Source organism: Sphaerodactylus townsendi, linkage group LG02, assembly GCF_021028975.2.
Source record: "Sphaerodactylus townsendi isolate TG3544 linkage group LG02, MPM_Stown_v2.3, whole genome shotgun sequence".
Classification (NCBI taxonomy): domain Eukaryota; kingdom Metazoa; phylum Chordata; class Lepidosauria; order Squamata; family Sphaerodactylidae; genus Sphaerodactylus; species Sphaerodactylus townsendi.
The window spans coordinates 87,669,257-87,690,334 of record NC_059426.1 but is presented as its reverse complement, the minus strand read 5'-3'; the positions used below and the strand labels follow the sequence as shown (position 1 = coordinate 87,690,334).

The window sequence follows — 21,078 nt, the reverse complement described above, 5'->3', positions numbered from 1 at the left end:
GTTCCATGATACGACCATCTGCACCTGCATAGCTATGCAGATACAAGCTGCAAAAAAATTTTTTAAAGGAAAAGGGAGACAAATAAAGCACCTCCTGCCTGGCCCCTCACGAGCCATTGCAACTTGTGATTTTTGAAAAGACTCGCTAGTTCAGCAATTTTCAAAAATTGGAGGGTTGGAGGCAGAGGCACCTGGGAGAAAATGGCACCTGGAGCAAAATGATAGCTATGCCCCCTGCGGCCCACTTACCTGAGCCAGCCTGGCAGGGTGAGGCCGAAGGGTGCTCAGCTGCGACCTCCGCTGCACCTGATGGGGCAGGGCCGAGGGTAGCCCAGCAGCAGCCCTTCTAGGCTGCTCCTTCAGCCTTCGCCAGCTGAAGGAGCGGCCTGGCGAGGCCAGGGCCAGCCAAGGGGGAAATGGGGAGGGGTGTGGGGGGCAATTTTCTGCCCCCCACATGACTAAATGGGGACCCGCTGGGGCGTTTGTCCTCACCCCACCCCTTGGTAGCTATGACACTGGTTGGGGGAAATAACACGGGGCAGACTCATTTGGGGGGCAGGATCTGTGTGAAGTTCCTCCCCAAAATGGTTTTTTTAGAATCCTACACCCGTGCAGAAGGGGTCTTATCTCTCAAGAAGTATGAATACGTGTGTGAATTGTTCTTTCCTAAATTGTGCATAATGTAGCCATGATTATAAAATTAAATAAAAATATATTGTAAATTTCCCTTTAATAAATGTGAAGTGGTGGAAGACAAATTTAACTTACTGTTACTTAGTCATTGATCTTTGTTCTTGTTCCCACTGGTGGGCAGGTTGATAAAAGGGGAAGGATTTTGGCCACACAATTCTCTTCTACATACAGGAAAAACACTACAGGAAAGTAGTAGCCTAAGACAAACATGCTTCCCCCCCATTGTTGGTTGTTCTCACATAAATATGTTAACTCTGCTTGCTCAGCCCAAGACCCAGAGAAACTGAAGTAGGAGGAAGTGGGAAGAACTTCCAACACCCAATCTTCCACAGCCACTGCTTTTGTCCTGGAGAGTTCTGCTTTATAGTGTGAATAAACATGACTGCATGAGTGCCCATTTTGTGAGGCTTTGTTGCTTGAATAACATTTTTGAGGGTCTCATTGCCTTCTTTCAGATGTAATTTAAATGTATCTGTCCCCCTACAATTCATCTCGTTATGGCTTTAAAACACACCTTCTGTGATGTTATAATTGGCTAGCTCAGAAGTAATCTTGGTTTCCTCAAGAGAGAAGTTTACAAACTGATGTATGCAGTAGCTCTTTAGAATTCACTAAGAATCTGATTAGAGGCAGAGCGATCTTCTACAAGGACTGTAAGGTCCCAGTTGACTTGAATGGGTCAATAGATTAATACTAGTTTAACTGCTTGTGGATTGAGTTAGGTTTGATTCAAATTCTGTTCTTTCTTGCAGTACTGATTGGGCTATTTTCAAATAGCTGCTGTTAATTCTTAGCATAATACTTGTGGGCTTCCATTTGAGCTTTTAGCCCTCCAGCTGTCAGTACTTTAACTGACAGTACCAACATACAAGGTAATGCACGTAATGCTTATTTTCATTTTTTTATCTACTCCTTAGTGATAAAATGCTTCTCCTGATATGTATCACCCTTCCACCCATTTTAAACAATCCCTGGTTTTTTGTTTCCATTTTCACACTCTTTTTATAAGGTTTGCCTGTATTTGAATGCAGGATTTGTCTTTTTAAAATTTCAGTACAGATTACAGCTTTGACAGAAATAATATTGTTTAAAATGTTTTTTTAAAAAATAACTTCTGAATCTAGCAATTTGCCCTTCAGTGTTTGTATAAACTTTATGCTAAATGCTGGTTTAGCATTCAGGAACAGTTGCAGAATCCATGACATTTTTACTCATCCGTGTATCTTTAGCAGTGACCCATTCTAACACATGATCTTGTGGTCAGTTCTCATTTTCTAAATTATTGAGCATTGTACTTGCACTGGTCCAAATTTATTACAAAGCTCAGTAGATGTTATGTACAGAGAAGTTACTATTGGCATTCCTAATCCACAGGTCTAGTGTACAGTAATGGGAATGGAAAATAAAAATTGTGCATCTGCCACATGACATAAAGAATGCAAGAACACTTGATATTTCATTTCATTCTTGTCAGTTCATTTTGTGATATAACTGTCTAGATAGTAGCATAAAGTGGTAAAGATTTTCTTTTATTACTATGCATAAAAATGACTTAGTCATTACTGTTTTTGCTAAATTAAGTGTTCCATTGGTTTTCAGGATGGCATTTGCATATCTACTGAAACAGTCTGTTGTTGGACTCCAATGAGCAACCAGAGGAGCTTACGGAAGTGACATTTTCCTCCTTCCCCTTCTTTCTGCAGCATCCTGCAAAGCTGATCTTGAAGGCTGTGTGAGGTATCCCCAAGAACCATGTGAGATGCATGGGGGGTGGTTGGCAAAAGGTTTGGGCAGTGATGGTAACTGTCGTGCCATGCCCGAATGGAGTAGGAACTTGTGTGTGCATTTGTGTGTGCATGTGCGGGGGAGGGACAATTTCTGCCAGTCTCCCCCATGCTGCATCGTTACCCAGATCCTGAAGCCTTCAGGAACAGCTTTTCAGGGGATACAGGAGGCTGAAGAAAGCTTCTGCAAGCTCCTGCTTGTGCGTGGTTGTCCAATACAGAAAGCAATGCTGAGTGGGATATTGGTTTCAACAGAAAACACATTTTCAACAGCAATTACTTTTTCCTTTCCACTCATTGGGAAGAAATTTTCAGGGGCTGGAGCCACAACATGTGATGATCCCCCTTGCTAATTTTCAAACAGATATGAAAAAGTATCCCCTCCCCACCTTGGAAAGTAGTTAATATTATCACTAGTACAGCAGAGACAAGAAAACATTATGTGTTTTCTCAGCTTCCTCAAAAAAAGCAGAAACGTGCTTGGGTGGGTATAACTGCAAGCAAAAACATAAGCATATAGGTATGGGAAACTTAGTTTTCACCTTTATTTTGTTACTTCATTGTATTCTGCTGATGTAAACATTTTTCTCCCGGCACAGTAAGTTTTGGCGTCAGCCTCCTGTATCGGTGTCAGAGCCAGGAAGGGAGAAAGGGGCTGAAATCAATGCAATAAACATACCAAAGCAAGATGGATAGAACTTTAGCTCCCTTTACCTAGACATTGGCCTATTATGCACGTGTGGTCTGCTATGAGCTTACATTTCCTTTGTGGCTGATTTGCAGTTACACATAGGATTTAATCAGTCCTGCAATCACAATTCCACAGATTCCAAAAGCCCCATGGCTCTAAAGAACAGGCAAAGCTCGAATTTCCCCCTTCCTCTGAAATGAAAGCAGACAAGGTGGTGCTTCATTCTCTTCAAATTTTCTTGCTCCTCCCAACTTCACCTGTCCAGAGTTCCACCTGTTTCAGAGCAATCAAAGGGCTTTTTTGTTTTGTTTTAGCACCAGCATTCTATTACTTAAGCCCCTTTGAGTCTTCTTACAGGAGAGAAAGGGGGGATATAAATCCAACGCTGCTGCTGCTGCTGCTGCTACTGCATAGATGGGAAAGTGATCTGGTGGGACATGATTCTGAGCACACAATCTGCAGAAAGGTAAAAAAAAATTGAATAGTTACTCCTCCACCGAACTTCTTTCTGCTCCCTGATTTTAGTCTCTTTCATCTCTCTTATATATCATTAGCTGATTGTTGGGACAGTTTCTTTCTTCAGAAGTATATACTCTTTCTCACTGTAAGATGACAGAAGATCTGTGAATTAATCTGCCCTTCCCTGGACCTTCTTTGTTCTAGAATGCTCTGCTTGGGTCCTGGGGCTTACCTAGTTTTGTCCCCAAGGCACTACAACCCAAACACATGAATGAGGAAGAATGATGACAGTCCAGGAAATGGTGGATTAATTTACAAGCCTCGTCATCTTTAGGCAAGAAAGAGTACAGCAGTCAAGAATGTTGTTACTGATAAATAAATAAAAGAAAACCTCAACTGTCCTATTTACAACCCAAGCGGAGCATTCTAGAATGATGACAGTCCAGTAAATGATGGATTAATTTACAAGCCTCTAGTCGTCTTTCAGTGAGAAAGAGTATAACAGTCAAATATGCTGTTACTGATAAATAAATAAAAGAGAACCTCAACTGTCTTATAATATACAATACTTCTGGCTTTCCCCCTTGTTTAAAAGGTAAACAGACATGACAGTACTTCTTGGCCCATTGCCTTATTTTGTCTTCTACTTGGTTCTACAGCTATAGGAGAGCAGTTTGTAGAAGCATTTTTCCTTGGAAATCTATGTCTTTGGAGATAACTTTTCTTTTTGAATGAAGACGGATTTTTGTTTATTTTGACTTGCATTAACTGGAAACTTTGATGGTTGTATTCTTTATCCTCAGCTCTACCTCTGTTCCATAAGTGCTACAATATCAGCAGAACTTGGAGTACTTCACCCAGGACCTTATTTTTTCCTTGTTCACTGTAAGATGCTTAAATACTTGGGGCTCAAGCTGAGTGGTTCTAAAGCCTTCTGTGCAGCTCTCAAATAAAACAATGAAATATTAGGAACATTAATTAAAAATAACTTTAGAACCAACTAGGTCAGACTGAAGCAGTTCTTGGTGTATAATAAACACAGAAACACCTGATCATTTAGAAAGGAAAAAAGGAGTCTGGTTTTAGAAGTTACAAAGGTGTTTTCCCCATGGACATAATATCCCGGGATAGGGAGGCAAATTATCCCGGTCTGCCCATGAATTTCGCATGGCTTCTTCTGCTCCTAAATCGGGCCTGACTTGCAAGATTTCCCTTCTCCCAGGTTTTTTAAAAAAAAACAGTAAAATTAACATTTCTTTTGAAAACTCCGCACCAATCCCGCTCCCATGCGAACACTGTGGGAGACAGACTGCTGTACTTTTCCCGCCTCACCCCCTGCTCTCCCACCACTGAGCCTGCGTCCCTGGTCTCCTCTTCTTACCTCATGTTCTTCTGTCATGGCCAGCCCTCCCAGCCCTCATCTCTCTCACCGGAGAGCAAGGGAACGTCTTGCATCAGCTCCTTTTGCAAAGAGAAAAGGGGGGTGGACACAACCATCGGCTCCTATCGCAAAGAGAAAAGAGGGGGGTGGACTTGACCCTTGGTTCCTTTTGCAAAGAGAAAAGGAGAGGGGTGGACATGAGCATCAGATCCCTTGCAAACCTAGAGAAAAGGGTGTGTGTGTCCTTCTTGGTTTTCCTATGGTTGCTGTGGATCAGTCAATCACAAACCTTTGGAGGGGAAGAGCCAATCAGAATGCAGCACACTGGGACTGTTTGAGCATGCATTTTAAAAAAAGGTGGACTTGGGCGAAAGAAACTGGAATACTTCTTTCCGGTCTTAACTCGATTCCTTCATGGAAATATTCAGTCGTGCAAAGGGAGAAACCGAGATAAAAACAACTCGGTATGTATGATCCCGGATCTATCCCAGGATATTTGGTCCATGGGGAAAACGCCAAAGTTACTCAAGTGAGATCTTCAAAAGCCTTTCCACTGTAGGAAAGCTTTTGCAGCCTCTGTCCCCAAACAGTTCTCCATAGGCAAGTTCTGACAGAGGAAGTTACTTTACCCAGGAGAAAAAGTAGTCTGGTGAAAAGGATGCAGGGTGAAAATGGGATGCAGAAGAAAATCTAGGGCTATGAACTCCAAACTGTGAAATTCCTGGAGGTCTGAGGGGGGCTGAGTGGAGTTTGAGGAGGGCAGAGTTGGGCTATGGCGGAGAAACTCAGCAGGGATATAATGTCAGAGTCCACCCTCAAAGCTGCCATTTTCTTCAGAGGAACTGATTTTTGTTCCATGTAATTCTGAGAGGTCTCTAGCCCCTACTTGGAAGTTGACAACCCTAGAGAGGTTCTTGGTTCTTCACATAGGACTGCCAGGTCTCCTGCTGTGGTGGGAGGCCTTGGCAATCTCTGTTGTTGCCTGCCATTGCCTGAGCTGAGAAAAATGACAGCAAATTGGGGGGAATGTGCTGTTGACATTGCAGAAACCAGAAATGATACCATCCTTTAGGAGTCAGAGATCATTTCTCCCATGCCATGACATCACTTTCTGGTTTTCTGCCAGGACTCCCTGACCACTTGCTGGGGATGGGGAATAGGGTTGCCAGATCCAGGTTGGGAGACTCCTGGAGATCTGGGGATGGAACTTGAGGAAGACTGAGGCCTCAGTTGGTACAATGACATAGAGTCAACCCTCCAAAGGATCCATTTTCTCCAGGGGAATTAATCTCTATAGTCTGGAGATAAACTGTAATTCTGAGGGATCTCCAAATTCCAACTGGAAGGTGATTTCTCTAGCCAGAAATGATGTATACCAGTTTGATGCCTGCATGCCTTGTGCTTGTCCTACCAACTGTTCCTGAGGATTCCAGGCTGCAGCCTGACAACCCTCTCTTGCATTTAAAATCACACACCCTACCCACCTTCTTCCTGTACTAAGAGAGTGGTCTTGGGTTTAAGCATAGAACCTCTGTGTTTAAAAATTGTATCCAGTCTGGCCCTAATTGAAACAGGGAACTAGGGGTCTACTCAGGATTTCAACCTAGATATCCACCAGTAGGTGGAGTAGGTGATAACTTTAATGGGAAACCTGAAGAAAAGTTCATTTTTTCGTCCTAGTTCAAAACAGTAGGCTATTCTTTCCACTGTGCTTTATCAAAGTTGCTATATGAAAGTCCATAGAAACATTTTTAAATTGAAGTGGGAACAAAGTTTTAATTGTTAGATTTTGGGAGGGAGAGAGAGTAGAGAAAAGAGAAACTTGTCTGAAAGAAGTTGGTTGCATATAGACCATTTCTGCCTCCCTCCAATGTTAAGTAATCTGTTTTAGAAATCCTTTATGTGGTGTCCTTTACAGTTCTCAATAGGCTTTTTCAGGCAAACAATATGGATGCTAGCAGGTGGTATTTTTGGCAAATGACCTCTTCTCAATACATGTATGTTCAGAAGCTGGCCTTTTTCTTTCTTTTAATCCTATTATCTTTTAAACACACTTTTCTTTCTTTAAGAACAGGGAAGTTGAAAAGACTCAGGAAAGAAAAAATAATCCGGGGGGAAGAAATTAGTTAGGAAAAATTTGGGACATCTTAGAGGAACAGCTGCTAATGCTTTCAGTGCCTGCAGTTTGTACTTGATCTCTCCCATGCCTGCCATTCCCACCATGGGAGGACTGGGAGCGAGGGATCTCTGGATGCACTGTCTAGCTTTTGTGAGCCATCTTACATTGTAACAGTCAGCCAGATAGGAAGAGGGCCTGCAGTGTGTATTATCAGTTGATTCTTTTGCAGAGATTACTTGTGTCAGTGACCAGGCAGAGATGTCCACTTGTCTATATTGTAGACAGTTTTGTCTACCTATCTGTTGACAAAAATGTGGAATACTTAAAACTGGTACTTGCTCAACTATGTATCTATTTCATCTCTCTCTCTCTTTCTCTCCCTTGACAAAATTGCTAACAGCTGTAGAACAGGGATTCCTGTGTAGTGCCCATGCATGCCACTGTGCCCACAGACACCTTTCCAGGTGCCTGCTGAGCGTTCTTAGGAAGTGGGCAGGGTCAGGTGGGAGTTTTATCTAGTAGGGCTTCTGATTAGCCACTGGAGATGTGATTGTGCTTCTTTTTAAAAAAGATGCTTAGGTAGTATCAGCCACCTTCGCACAAGGATCTTCACTGTTCGACTGAAAGCATCCTGTTAAACAGATCTTCTGGCAGAAATGTTGAGCAACTGTTAGAATAATGCATGATTTCATTCCCTGAGATTTTGTGTTTGGCTCCACTTCTTGTGGAAGCAGTTTTGAAGTTGGTTCCACTTCTTGTGCTTGCCCCCACCATTCAGTTTTGGAGTTCCAAAGATGCTTGCAGGCTCAAAAAGGTAGGGAAGCTCTGGAATGTAGCACTTACAGTAATTATTTTGTACAGATGGCTCTGTGTATCAAATGCAAGACTTTATTTGGATGTACTGTTACTGAGATACCAGGGACATAGGTATAGATTTTTTATGGGGGGGTTCAGGGCCAGACCATGCCCCCAACCATCCGAGGGGGGGCATGCCTCAACAAGCCCCGCCCCCTAGCCTCAGTGCTTATAAAAACAGCTCTCCAAGGCCAGGGGCAGCAGACCCCCCCCCCACTGGCTGGGCTCCCAACCAGCAGTCCCTTCTGCCCTCCACTCTGGGCAAAGCATCTGAGGATTCTGTTCAAATTTTTCAGTGAACGGATGATAGGAAGATGTACAGATTTCTCACCCAGGTGCTTCCTGGAACACCCCACTAGATAAACATCAGTGCATTTATCCAGAATATAAAGTTTAATGCAGATGATAAACTAACTTTTTAACACTTGGAGTTGTGAAATGTTTATGAGAAAAGTCCCAGTCTCAAGACACACGCCATTCTTCGAGGTTCTTCTCTATGTCTCCTCTGCAATTCCAGCTCAAGAAGGGACATTTTAATGCTTTCAATCTTGAAAATGTTATTAGACATCAATTAACTCACTAACTTTTTCTGGCAAAATTGAAAATGCCAGGCAGAAATCTTGTGGCATTTAAACCTTTTGCACAGTCTCTTGTCAAATTCAGAATGATTGCCTCTTTTCCCACCTCTCCCTCTTCTCTCCAGCCACTTTTGGTACTACATCTGGTTTAATATAATGGGTGTTTGCATGAATGGCTTAGTTAGCCAGAGTGGTAATAAAACACTTTAAATTTATTGTGACATTTGGATTTAATTAAAAAGTACACACTTAGAAAAGTAAAACATAAGTGAAGAGAGAGTTAGGAAGGTTTTTTACCCCCTTTTCTTCCAAAAAAACTAATTAGAGTTGTATTTTAAATTGTTTATGTGCTGCTAATCATTGTAATAAATCATTTATACTGAAAAAGACACACTCTAATGTGCTTGTGTAACTGTTTATGTTCTTAAGTTTCTATCATGAACAAATTGATCTGGAAGTGAATTTATTAACCACTAGGGAAGAAATCATTAGTGCTTTCTCTAAATATTCCCCAGGTGCATTTTTATTATAGTAGTTTACTGCTTTAACTAAACGTCACACTATCCAGTCTTGGTTGTAATTATGATGCAAATCGACTTTCCATCATTTAAAAGTGAGCAAACTGTCTTTTGGGTGGCTAATATTTGTCTTCCTGGTATCAGTACATGGCATGTTTTCTAACATTTTGCAGAGGCGAATTGAAATTTTTTCACAGTCTTTTCATTGACAATGAAGATTAAAAAAAATAGTGTTGTGCTATACCAACATGCTACACAGATGATATCACCTACATTGTCTGTCCTTTATTGGGACAGTTGAGTTTTTACTGGAACCCCCTTCCCATTGTAACAAGTGGTTCATAACTTTTTATGGGACACATTTATATTGAATTTATATGGGGAGCTGCTCAATCTTACATCCAAAAATTAATTTTAGAGTGTGCAAGCATAAGAACCAAGTACACTCAGATCATCCACCTTCCATGTTTCTGCACAAGTTAATTGTGTATGTCTTCTGAAGTTCTGCATTTTGGCACTATAAATAATCCAATCATGACCAGGATAGAAATGTGGAAGAATTATCGGTCACCTCCTAGCCAAGACTGACTAGACAGGTGCAGCACCACCATGAATATGACCATGACACTGTGTACCTGTAGGCAGTATGTGCTTGTATACCTTTAGAAAATCACATAAGGTGGTGCTTTTAAAAAGGGCCTTTAATTGTTGATTGGTTGGCAGGGTTTTTATGAGAATATATTGTATAGTTAGTTACAGTGCTTTATTATATTTTGAAGAGTTGGTTTTTATGCCCAGCCTTTTCTCTGTTGTAAGGAGTCTCAATGCAGTTTACAATTGCTCCCCCACCCCCACAGAAAGGCACCTTGTGAGGTAGGTGGGGCTGAGAGAGTTCTGAGAGAACTGGGACTCTCAGTATATTTTAAAATGTTGCATACTGATTTTTACAGGATTAATGTAAGCCTTCTTCAACCCCCTTTGTAGGAGGAGGGTGAGGAATTAATATTTCAGTGGCTGTTTCCGCACGGGCGAAATACAGCGTCCCAGGGATGCTAAAAACAGCGTCCCTGGGGAGTGGTTCGCACGGTGATGCAGCGGCGGCGGCCTCGCAACCCCCAAGCGGTGCAAAGCCGCTGTATTTCAGAAACAGCAGCTTCCAACCGCTGCTGTGCAAATGGCAGCGGCTGGAAGGCGCCATTCCCCCCCTTTCCCAAACCCCTACCTTGTCTCCTGGCTTCCGGCTAGTTGCAGAGGCCAGGGGACACGCCCCCCTGGCCTGCAACTCCAGAGCTGTCGCTCCAGGCTGCAGGGGCGTGTCCCCTGGCTTCTGCGATGAGCTGGAAGCCATGAGACAAGGTAGGCATTCGGCGACGGCGCAGCCTGTGTGAAGACTGTGCCACCGCATGCCGCACTCCTGGAACCGTCCATTCGAACGGTCCCAGGGGGTGCATCGGCATTGTTTATGCCAACGCACCCCCGCACCGTTGTGGTGCAGAAAGGGCCAATAACTGAAGGAAATCCAGAACAGTTAGGGATTCAAAGATGCACTAGGCAGCCCTTTTTGTGAGAGGAAGAATAATTTGGACTCTTAGGAGACTTGGTTTTTTTAATAAATAATGTTTTGTGGCATACTGGCAGCTTTCTGTACCGCTTACAAGGCTCGGGAGGTGTGGGGGGAGGGAAAGCGTAAGCCAGGCTCCCTCAGACTGGCCTGGAACTGGGAGGCTGAGGAGCTTCACTGCTGATCCCTGGTTGTGGCTTGAGGTCCCAGCCCACAGCCTCTGTGCTGGTTTTCAGTTGTGGCCCTGGGTCTGATCCCACAGCGGTCACCACCTCTTGCTGTTGGTTGGGGTGAAATGCTGTACCACCATCTGGTTGTTCATCTGAAGAGTCCTCCAAATCTCTGGGCTTAGTTGAGCCTGGCTGGCCCATGACACATGTCATATTAATGTGCTCTGACATAGTTTGTGACTTATTGCTTATATGTATTTGTAATGCATCATCTCTATGAAGCTGTACATTCCACAGTATACATGAAAATGACACCTCAATGACAAGCACATTTACTTAGAAGACTGTATCATTGCCTGAGTGGGATTTACATTTTTGCTTACTTTGTTTATTTATTTGTTTGTTTGTTTGTTTGGATTTATATCCCGCCATATCCCTGAAGAGCTCTGGGCGGGTCACAACATAAATCAACATTCCACAATACTAAAAATATAAATCCACATTTACAATCAAACAGTTTCAAAGTAAAATAATTTAGTTTAAAATAAATGCTGAGATAGTAATAACTAGTAACACAATTTATCCTTCCCGCCATCCATCCTTCCCTCCTTCCCATCCCCGGAGACCAAAAAGATTTTATAATTCATTCAAACAATCCAGCCTGCTAGTTTAAGGTGACCAGATTTTAACACTGGTAAAGTGGGACACCATTGACCTTCGCGCCCCGCCGCCAGACCTACCCAGGCTCTCAGGGTCCCCGGGAGGCACAAAACATGTCAAGGGACCCAATACCCCAAGGCACACCTTTCCGTTTAACCCGAATGGACGATAAGAAAAGGTGCTTCAGATCCTTTTTTTCAAATACCTTAACTCAGCAGAGCTGCAGCCCTCTAACATCACTCCCGTAACCTCGTTAAAGCCCTTTCTTGGGCGCAGAGGTGTAGCTAGGGGAAATGGAGCCCGGTGCAAAATCTGAGTTTTGTGCCCCTACCCTGTGGACGGCTTCCCAAGACCAAAGGCCTCTCCCCACTATGACCAAAGAACAATTTTTGCACCGTGTCATCTCAAAGTCACAATCACATTATAGAACATGCCGCAACTCACAAATCTGAACACATGCCTCAACTCACAAATCTGGGCTCCCTAGTTGAAACAATATTGAAAGTGATGCTGTTTGGGGGTGGGTGGGTGGAGGAATCCGCCCTGAAACAGCATCACTTTTAATGTTGTTTAGACTAGAGAGCCCAGATTCTCCTTTTAAATCCACTTTAAAGGGAGAATCTGGGCTCCCTAGTTTAAACAACATTGAAAATGATGCTGTTTCAGGGTAGATTCCCCACCCACCCCACAAACAGCATCACTTTCAATGTGGGTTGTTGTGTGTTTTCCAGGCTGCGTAACCGTGTTCTGGTAGATCTTGTTCCTAATGTTTCACCTGCATCTGTGGCTGGCATCTTCAGAGGTGTATCACAGAGAGAAGTCTGTTATACACTGTGTCCAGACTTCTCTTATTACAGACTCCTCTCTGTGATACGCTTCTGAAGATGCCAGCCACAGATGCAGGCGAAACATTAGGAACAAGATCTACCAAACCACCGACACACGGCCAGAATGCCCACGACAACCAGTTGAATCCATCTGTGAAAGCCTTCAACAATACTTTCATTTTTTTTTATCTAGGGAGCCCAGATTCTCCCTTTAAATCCACTCAAAAGGGACCAGAAGGGACCAATATCTGGGGGAAAATTGAGTGTGCCTGTCAGGGGAGCAATGGTTAAGCAGTACCAAAATTTCAGGCTACTTTCAGGAGACTATCCTGATGATACCACCCAGGTTTAGTGAAGTTTGGTTCAGGGAGTCCAAAGTTATGGACCCCCAAAAGGGGTTCTCCCATTCCCCATTGTTTCCAATGGGAGCTAATAGTAAACCATAAACCATACTTCACCAAACCTGGCTGGTATCAGCAAGAGTCTATCCTGATGATACCACCATACTTCACCAAACCTGGCTGGTATCAGCAAGAGTCTATCCTGATGATACCACCCAGGTTTGGTGAAGTTTGGCTCAGGGGGTCCAAAGTTATGGACCCTCAAAGGGAAGCCCCATCTACTATTAGCTCCCATTGGAAACAATGGGGAATGGTGGGACCCCTTTTGGGGGTCCATAACTTTGGACCCCCTGAACCAAACTTCACCAAACCTGGCTGATATCATCAGGAATGTCACCTGGTGATAACCTGAAATTTTGGTGCCGCTAGTCTAAAAATTGCGCCCCCTGCAGGCCGACAAAGTAAAAACACTAAAATATTTTTAAAATGCATTTTTGAGGTTTTGGCAGCCCCTTCAGGCATGCGCCAGGTGCATCGCACACCCCTTTGGCCCCTGGTGGCTATGCCACTGCTCCCCAGTGCCTACTAAATCTAAGGCTTTCCTTCTTGCATCACTTCCTCATCATGCATTGAGCCCCCTAATTTCTGCCTGCTCAGTGGATCTGTGCATGGAACTGATAGCAGTTCTGAGAATGCTATCTTGGAGATTCTGGTCTTTAACTTTCTACCTACTGATGTACCTTCTTCCTCCAGGGCTACACAACTACAATAAGCAGATTGCATTGACATTTTTCTTGTCTTCTTAGTAGACAAAAGTGAAGCCTGAAGGTTTCCTGTCACGTTTAAAAGTTTCTGGCCTTTTGGAAGCCACATAAAGGACAGGAGTTCTCAGAAACATGCACAGGAGAAAGCTGGGGCACTAAATTTCTAAACTGATGCTTAAATATACAGGCCAACTGGCCAGATTCCAAGGCTAGTGGCCTGGTGCTGGCATTGAGCAGGCTTCCAAAGAACTGAGTCCTCTCCCAGATCACAGAAAACACAAGAATCTCTTTTGTGGTGGGGGCTGTGGGTGAAATTGATGCTAAACTGATGCTTAAATATACAGGCCAACTGGCCAGATTCCACACAGAAAAAAAATCCCAAAAACTTCTTATTTTTTGAAGGAAAAAGCCCCTCCAAAACTCAAGCCTAACTGAAACAGCCCAGGGTAGCCTTGAGAAGGGGACAGCCATTCATATGACTAGCTTATTTCAACAAACTGGAAGGGGGACTAAGTGTAAGGTCTCTCAGTACAACAGTCAGTAAAAACATAAGAAAGAGCCTGCTGGAACAGACCAGAGACCATCTAATCTGGCACTCAGCGGCCCACCAGGTGCCTTTGGGAGCTCACATGCAGGATGTGAAAGCAATGGCCTGCTGCTGCTGCTGCTCCTGAGCACCTGGTCTGCTAAGGCCTTTGCAATCTCAGATCAAGGAGGATCAAGATTGGTAGCCATAGATGACTTCTCCTCCATCAATCTGCCCAAGCCCCTTTTAAAGCTATCCAGGTTAGCAGCCATCACCACCTGCTGTGGCAGCATATTCCAAACACTAATCACGTGTTGCGTGAAAAAAATATTTCCTTTTATTAGTCCTAAATCTTCTCCTAAGCATTTTCAATGGATGCCCCCTGGTTCTAGTGTTCTGAGAATAATAATGGAAACTCTTCATAAGCTCAGAAGCCTTCACTGAACTGGGTCAGGCACCATAAAAGCAAAAAAGCAAGAACTGAGAGTCTCTGCTAAGCTAACGTTTAATACTAGCAACAATCCAAAGTCCCCCCCCCCCCCCCCCCACTATTCAACCAGCATCTTCCAGAATACCACAACAGAGACCTTGGTTTAGAACAACAGAAACAAGAAGGGGAATTGTTTTAGCAGCTCAAGTTCATCACCTATGAATTGCCATTGAAAGACACAGCAATTAAGACTGGAAAAGGGCCGTTGCATGATGAGCTAAGAGAAAACGAAACTGGTTTTTCCCCCAGCAAACAACACAAAGCCCCCATCAATTTCACCACTCCACCCCCCTCCTCTCAACTCCCAATCTTTCTCACCCCCCCCCTTACCTCGTTGGGGAGATCATGAGGAAGTTCTCTCCCTCTCCTTCCATCCACCAGCGAGCAAAGCAGCCGAAGGAAAACCAGAGCGGAGATCCCAGCCCACAAAAAGTCCCGACTCCTGGGCTGGCCCTGGGGATTGGAGGTAAACTCAGCCTGGCCGATGCTGCGCTTTGGTCAGCTTCTCCATGTTCTGAGATGCAGCCGTCCCCTCCCTGCCTTTGCTTGCTAGGCTAGCTGTGGAGACTGGAGTGAGTCCTCAGGCTCCAAGTCTCTGCAGGGAGGGGGAAGGGGAGTTGAGCAGTCAATTGCTCCTTTTGCTTAGGGCTGCTCAGGGCTCTCACAGTTGATTGCTCTGGCTGCTGCCGGCTTGGCTTCTTTGGGATGCGGAGAAGCCGGAGGCCACAGCTGAGCAGCAGACCGACGAGGGGGAAGGGAGAGGGGCCGGGGGAGAATTTTGCGCCCCCCACGTGACCCATAGCCGTGCGCCCGGTGCGTTGGGCACCCCCTGTCACCGTCACCAGCACGAGACAGCCAAGGAGAGCCAGCAAAAATTGGGACTTTTTTACAACACGGAGGGACACGGGAGAAATTGTTAAAAATCGGGTGGGTCCCGCCAAATGTGGGATGCCTGGTCACTATATGCTAGTTGGAAAAGTCCTGGTGGAACAGCCATGTCTTGCAGGCCCTGTGGAATTGACATAATTCCCACAGGGCCCTGACATTATTAGGCAGTTTGTTCCACCAGGCTGGAGCCAGGGCTGTAAAAGCCCTGGCTCTCATTGAAGCCAGCCGGATGTCCCTTGGGCTGGGGATTACCAGGAGGTTCTCCTCTGACAAACGGAGGGTCTTGTAGGGCAATATGGGGAGATGCGGTCCCATAGATATGCAGGTTCACTTCTCAAGGCCTTAAAGGTCATTACCAATACTTTGAAAATGACCCGGAACTCGACTGGCAGCCAATGTAGTTCTCTAAGAACTGGTGTTATATGATCATGACTTTTAATAACTTTAATATCTTCTCTAAAAGGGGAGAGGCAATGGCTCTGTGGCAGAGCTTGTGCTTTGCATGCTCAAGGTCCTGAAGTCAGTCCCCAGTACCCCCAGTTACAAGGATCAGGTAGTTGGTAATGTGAAAGACTTGAACCCTGAGACTTTGGATAGCCAGTGCCAATCAGAGGAGTCAGCACTGGCTAACTCAGCTGAAGGCAGAATCATGTGTTCATGTGTTTTTTGAGCTGACATCAGCCTTTTTGCCACATCTGTATTTGGCATTCCCGTATTGAAGTTTATTCTAGAACTTCACTGGGATGTTTGCCAAAATCTTTTTATAACTATGATCAGTTGAGCCGGGTATTATATTGCCTATCTTAGTTTGCCAGCGTACAAAAACTTAGAACTGGTTAAACTGCCCATATAAAGCACTCTGCTGAAAATCTGGAGTAATATGTTTTTAAAATTATCATGGTGAAAAAGAATGGACTTGTCCTAGTTATAACTTCTGCAACCACTTTAATGGGGTCTGCAGTTTTCACTTTCCCATATCCAAATATGTGTTCACCATCTCAATACACTTTCATTTCTGCAATTATCTTTTCTGCTCCAGATCCCTTCATCCCTTGAATTTTACAGTGTATATAAAGGTTTGATAATTTAAGAGTATATTAGAACGTTTACTGCCTTTCCTTGATTTACAGGCAGTAGTGCACCAGGGCTGAATGGCACCCGGGGGCATGACCCCCTCCCCGCACCCCCCCCCACCGTGCCCAGCTCCCTGTGCCCCACTTATGGGAGCAATCAGGGAGGCCTTGGTAGGGCAGGGTTCAGGGGGGTGGCTTGAATGGGCACCACAGCACCACCTGTCGCTGCACCCCATCCCCTCGCTCTTCCTACAGGCCAGCTCCTTCCCTCCCCAAGGCCTGGGGAGGACAGAAGCCAACCTGCAGGGAGGCCATGGGGGCTGGACACCATGGCAGGCAGCCCAGGCTGGTGCCGCCACCACCCATCACAGAACCCCCTCCCCCCGACCTTACTGTAGTCGGGGAGGGGGCAGGGCTCGGCATCATGCAGCATGGCATGCTCCCAGCAACATGGGATACTCCATGTCCCAATTAATGGTATGCCACTGTTCATAGGCTGAAAGTTCATAGTGAGCTCTGCTGTTAACAAATCTGTGCTAACTACCAGCAGTCATTTCCAGTTTTTTCGAAATTATTACAGTTGCATTGCTTTCTCAGGAACTGGAGTTTCCTTTCTTTTCTAGCCTTGTTATCAAGATCAAGGTATGACAGGTTTCTGATGATTCCTGATACATAATTGGTATCACTTTGGAGTAATTGCCAATAATATAGTTAATCAAAATCAGGAGCATGTTTCATCAGTATACATAGAACTAAATTGATTAATTCAACAATACATTAAATTGATTAAGTTGGCCAAATAATTTCTGAACTGTTCTTTTAATAGTAATAACCTGAACATCTTACCTAAAAGTGTCCTTAATGACATCATAATTTTTTTCAATAAAAAAGGTGAGAAATAATTCAGCTTTATTAGAACTTTCTCTGGAAACTTAACCCAGGTGTGCTGTCAATGCTAGAACATCAATTGTTGAATTTTCTATGAGAATAGACATATAAAATGAAAGAAGAACTACTAAGTAAATAATCTTTTCACATTCCACTTTCTACCTGCTACTGCATCTTGCTCCAGCTGTGGAGGAAGTTATAAAAATGCCTTTTAGTTAAAAAAAAAATTGGAATAGGAAACATCCAGACTCAAGCATTTGTGAGAAGGGTGTTTTGTAAATTTTCCTCAGCTGGAGCCACAAGCAGTAGAAAGGAAAGTGGTAGTGAGGTAGGCAGTGTACAAGGCAGGGGGCAAAACTGGCAAGCATAAGTACAAGCCTAATGAGTCCCTTGGGAGAGGGCGGTCTAAAAATATAATTATTAATTGAATGAATGAATGAATGAATGAATGAATGAATGAATGAATGAATGAATGAATGAATGAATGAATGAATGAATGAATGAATGAATAACTACCAGCATGCTCTGAACCCTCTTTTTCTATTACCGGTATGTCTGTCTCTAAATTGCCCCCTTTGAATAATCCCTTGCAGGTGTGGTTGTAGCCATGCATGTCTAGTTTGTACCCACTCTCCTTTCTTTGAACCTAGATGTTGTCTCAAAGGACAATTGAACTCAGACCTGCAGAAAGCAACTAAAGTCACCTACTGTCCAGGCAATCCAGTTATTGTCACTTTGCAATGCATTTTCCTTTTCCTCCTTCGTGGTTTTAGATCAGGGGTAGGGAACCTGCGGCTCTCCAGATGTTCAGGAACTACAATTCCCATCAGCCCCTGCCAGCATGGCCAATTGGCCATGCTGACTGGGGCTGATGGGAATTGTAGTTCCTGAATATCTGGAGAGCCGCAGGTTCCCTACCCCTGTTTTAGATGGACCAACGGTCTCCATGGCTAGCTGACACTGCAGCAGATGGTGTTGGATGTGGGGGAGGGAGTAGAATGGCACCACCATAGTGTAAAAGCTCTCTAAAATTTAATCCCATAAACTTGCAGTATCTGCTGAAGATTATGTTAAAATTTCCTTTAAAAAATAGCTGCTTTGCTGTGTTCTACTACATTAGGTTTTCCTAATAATCCATAGGAGGATGTGATCAAGATGTATTACTGCCTCCTGATACAGTAGATTGTGATCATCAGTGAAGTTCTGCCGTGGTTGAGATACTTTAATCTGCATTTTGATACATCATTTAAAAATAATAAAGAGACCACAGTGTCATCTTTTGAAGATGGCTCATTTTAAGAATGTGTTTGAAATAAAATTAGGCCATTCTGAACCACAGAATCAAATTTATTCTTTGGATCACTTTGTGAACTTTTTGTAGCCAAAGAAAGAGGCCCTTACCCATTACATATCCATTTAAATCTTTTTCTCAGAAATAACATAAATTTTCCCATCAAGGTGCCATTAATTAAGAGCAGTAAATGCTACTTTACTTGCTTGCTTTTAGAGACAGGAGGTCTCTGCTGCTATTTCTGAATGCATTTATTCTTTAAAGGCATAAAACATTCAGCATATAAAACAGCATTTGCTATCCCATTGCAGCTCATGCCATTTCAGTCCTATGCAACCAGTGCCTACCTATAAGGAATATACTGGTATTTTACAGAGTGTATTTCCAACGCTGTGCATTAATATATGTGTGATGACTGTGAATAAGAGGAGATGATAATTCAAAAGTCAGACAAAAACCAACAAAAACCATAGTCTCCTATGTCTTTATATAGCAATGAATATAGACATGATATCAGGGGTGTAATGCCCATTGGGCAAGGTGGGCAGCTGCCCAGGGCACCACCTTGTGGGGGGCATCAAAATGCAGGGTTCGTTTTTGGGTATTTTTAGTGGTTTTCCATTTTTGGCCTGCAGGGGGTGCAGTTTTTAGGCTAGCACAGTGATGGCGAACCTATGGCATGGGTGCCAGAGGTGGCACTTGGAGCCCTCTCTGTGGGCACGCACACACAAAGTTCGTCATGTGGGGAGTGGAAAATCACCCCCATACACACACACACACACACATCTAGGCTGGCCTGGGCCACTGAGCACGACGTGCGCACACCACGGTGAGCAGGGAGGACTTGGCTGGTGGGCCTGGTGCCTGTGCTCTGGGTGGCTGCTGCATGAGGGGAGGGGGGCAGAGGAGGCAGAGATGCTAGAGAAGCACAGAGCAGTGTAAGCGGGACTTCCTGGAGGCTTCCTGGAGGCTAGAGCAGGCCACAGCCTGCTGGCCCCTGCTCAAGCAGGTGGGGTGCAGGAAGAGGGAGCCAACTGTTTTTTTTTCTAAACTAAAACCTCAGCATTCAGGTTAAATTGCTGGGTTGGCACTTTGCGATAAATAAGTGGGGTTTGGGTTGCAATTTGGGCACTCGGTCTCAAAAAGGTTTGCCATCACTGGGCTAGCAGCACCAAATTTTCAGCGTATCATCAGACGATGCATCCAAAAATACACCCCCTGCAGGAACATCCCAGAAACTTGCCCAATAATCTTTGTTCTGCATTGAGTTTTCTGTATTCTGTCAATGGGGGTTGCAGGCTGGGGGGGCACATTTCTGAAGGCACAGTCTCAAAACATTCAGGGTGTCATCAGGAGACTGCCCTGATGATACCCCCCAAGTTTGGTGCAGTTTGGTTCAGGGGGTGCAAAGTTATGGACCCTCAAAACTGTAGCCCCCATCTCCTATTAGCTCCCATTGGAAACAATGGGGGATGGGGCACCCCCTTTGGGAGTCCATAACTTTGGACTCCTTGAACCAAACCTCACCGAACCCTTGGGGAGTAGCATAAGGACAGTCTCCTGATGATCACGCTGCAATTTTGGTGCTTGATATCGGGTAAGCAAAATGCACCCCCCCCTGCAGGGAAATCCAATGTCCTGGTGCAAAAAAATTTGGTCGTGGTGGAGTGGCTGTCACCATCTTGGGGCAGCCAACTCAGGTTTTGCCCAGGGCTACAGTTTGCCTCGTTACGCCCCTGCATTATATTATTAGTGTTTGTTTTTAGAGCATTCAAATCAGTGAGCCTCCACTAAACTGTGAAGCTCAACAGTACTGAAACAGAAAATAAAATGGCACTTCCTGTTTTCACAGGGTTTTTTTTTTTGTAATGTTTGGTTGCTTTCATATTTTTCACTGGGAGATGGGCATGTTTCAGATGCAAGTGAAACACTTTCATATATCCTTTGGGAAGTTGCCACACTTAAAATGCTAAAAAAAAGGACAACCCTTAGTTACCATTTCAGTGCTGGCATGACCACAGTCAGAGGGATCCCAAGGCCCACCTGCCTGCAGTTTGCTGTGGAGGCCACCAACCTTCAGATCTGATGGCCTTGGCCCCCTGGCCATGGAGCTGACCAGAAGGAATGGGGCAAGAAAATAGCATGACTTGACTGGCCTTCTGAACCCACCTCATCTTCATCCAGCACAACAGCTGGTCCAACATGTATTGTTAACTGGAGATGCGGGGGCTGAACCGGGCTCCTTCTGCATGCAAAGCAGGTGCTCTTCCACTGAACCCCAGCCCTTCCCTGGGAGCTGAATTCTGCATTGGATGGGGAAAACCTTTAAAAAACTTAAAAGCTATTGGCACAAATTCTATCCTGATACTGTTCATATGCTTGTCTTCACACGTATATGCAACAGCTGTCAATGCAGGTGATCCTTGTTGCCATGGGAAATGGGAATGGGAAAATTCCATCTGAACAAATGTGTTGTCCTAGTGTGGAACCTTGACTGCCAGAATTATAGAACTGCTTTGAC

The 21,078-nt window shown here is 44.3% G+C and overlaps 1 protein-coding gene across 3 annotated transcripts in view; it reads left to right on the top strand.

Annotated features, from left to right (window-relative positions):
- Window positions 1-21,078, top strand: part of LMO1 (LIM domain only 1) — a 138,865-nt gene that overhangs the window by 33,735 nt on the left and 84,052 nt on the right. The window contains exon 1 of one of the 3 annotated variants that reach the window (XM_048486297.1): window positions 2,306-2,430. The exons of the other annotated variants lie outside the window; for them this stretch is intronic. The gene's annotated coding sequence lies outside the window, so the exon portion shown is untranslated. Of the gene's footprint in view, window positions 1-2,305; window positions 2,431-21,078 lie in introns of those variants that run through there. 3 annotated transcript variants of the gene reach the window in all.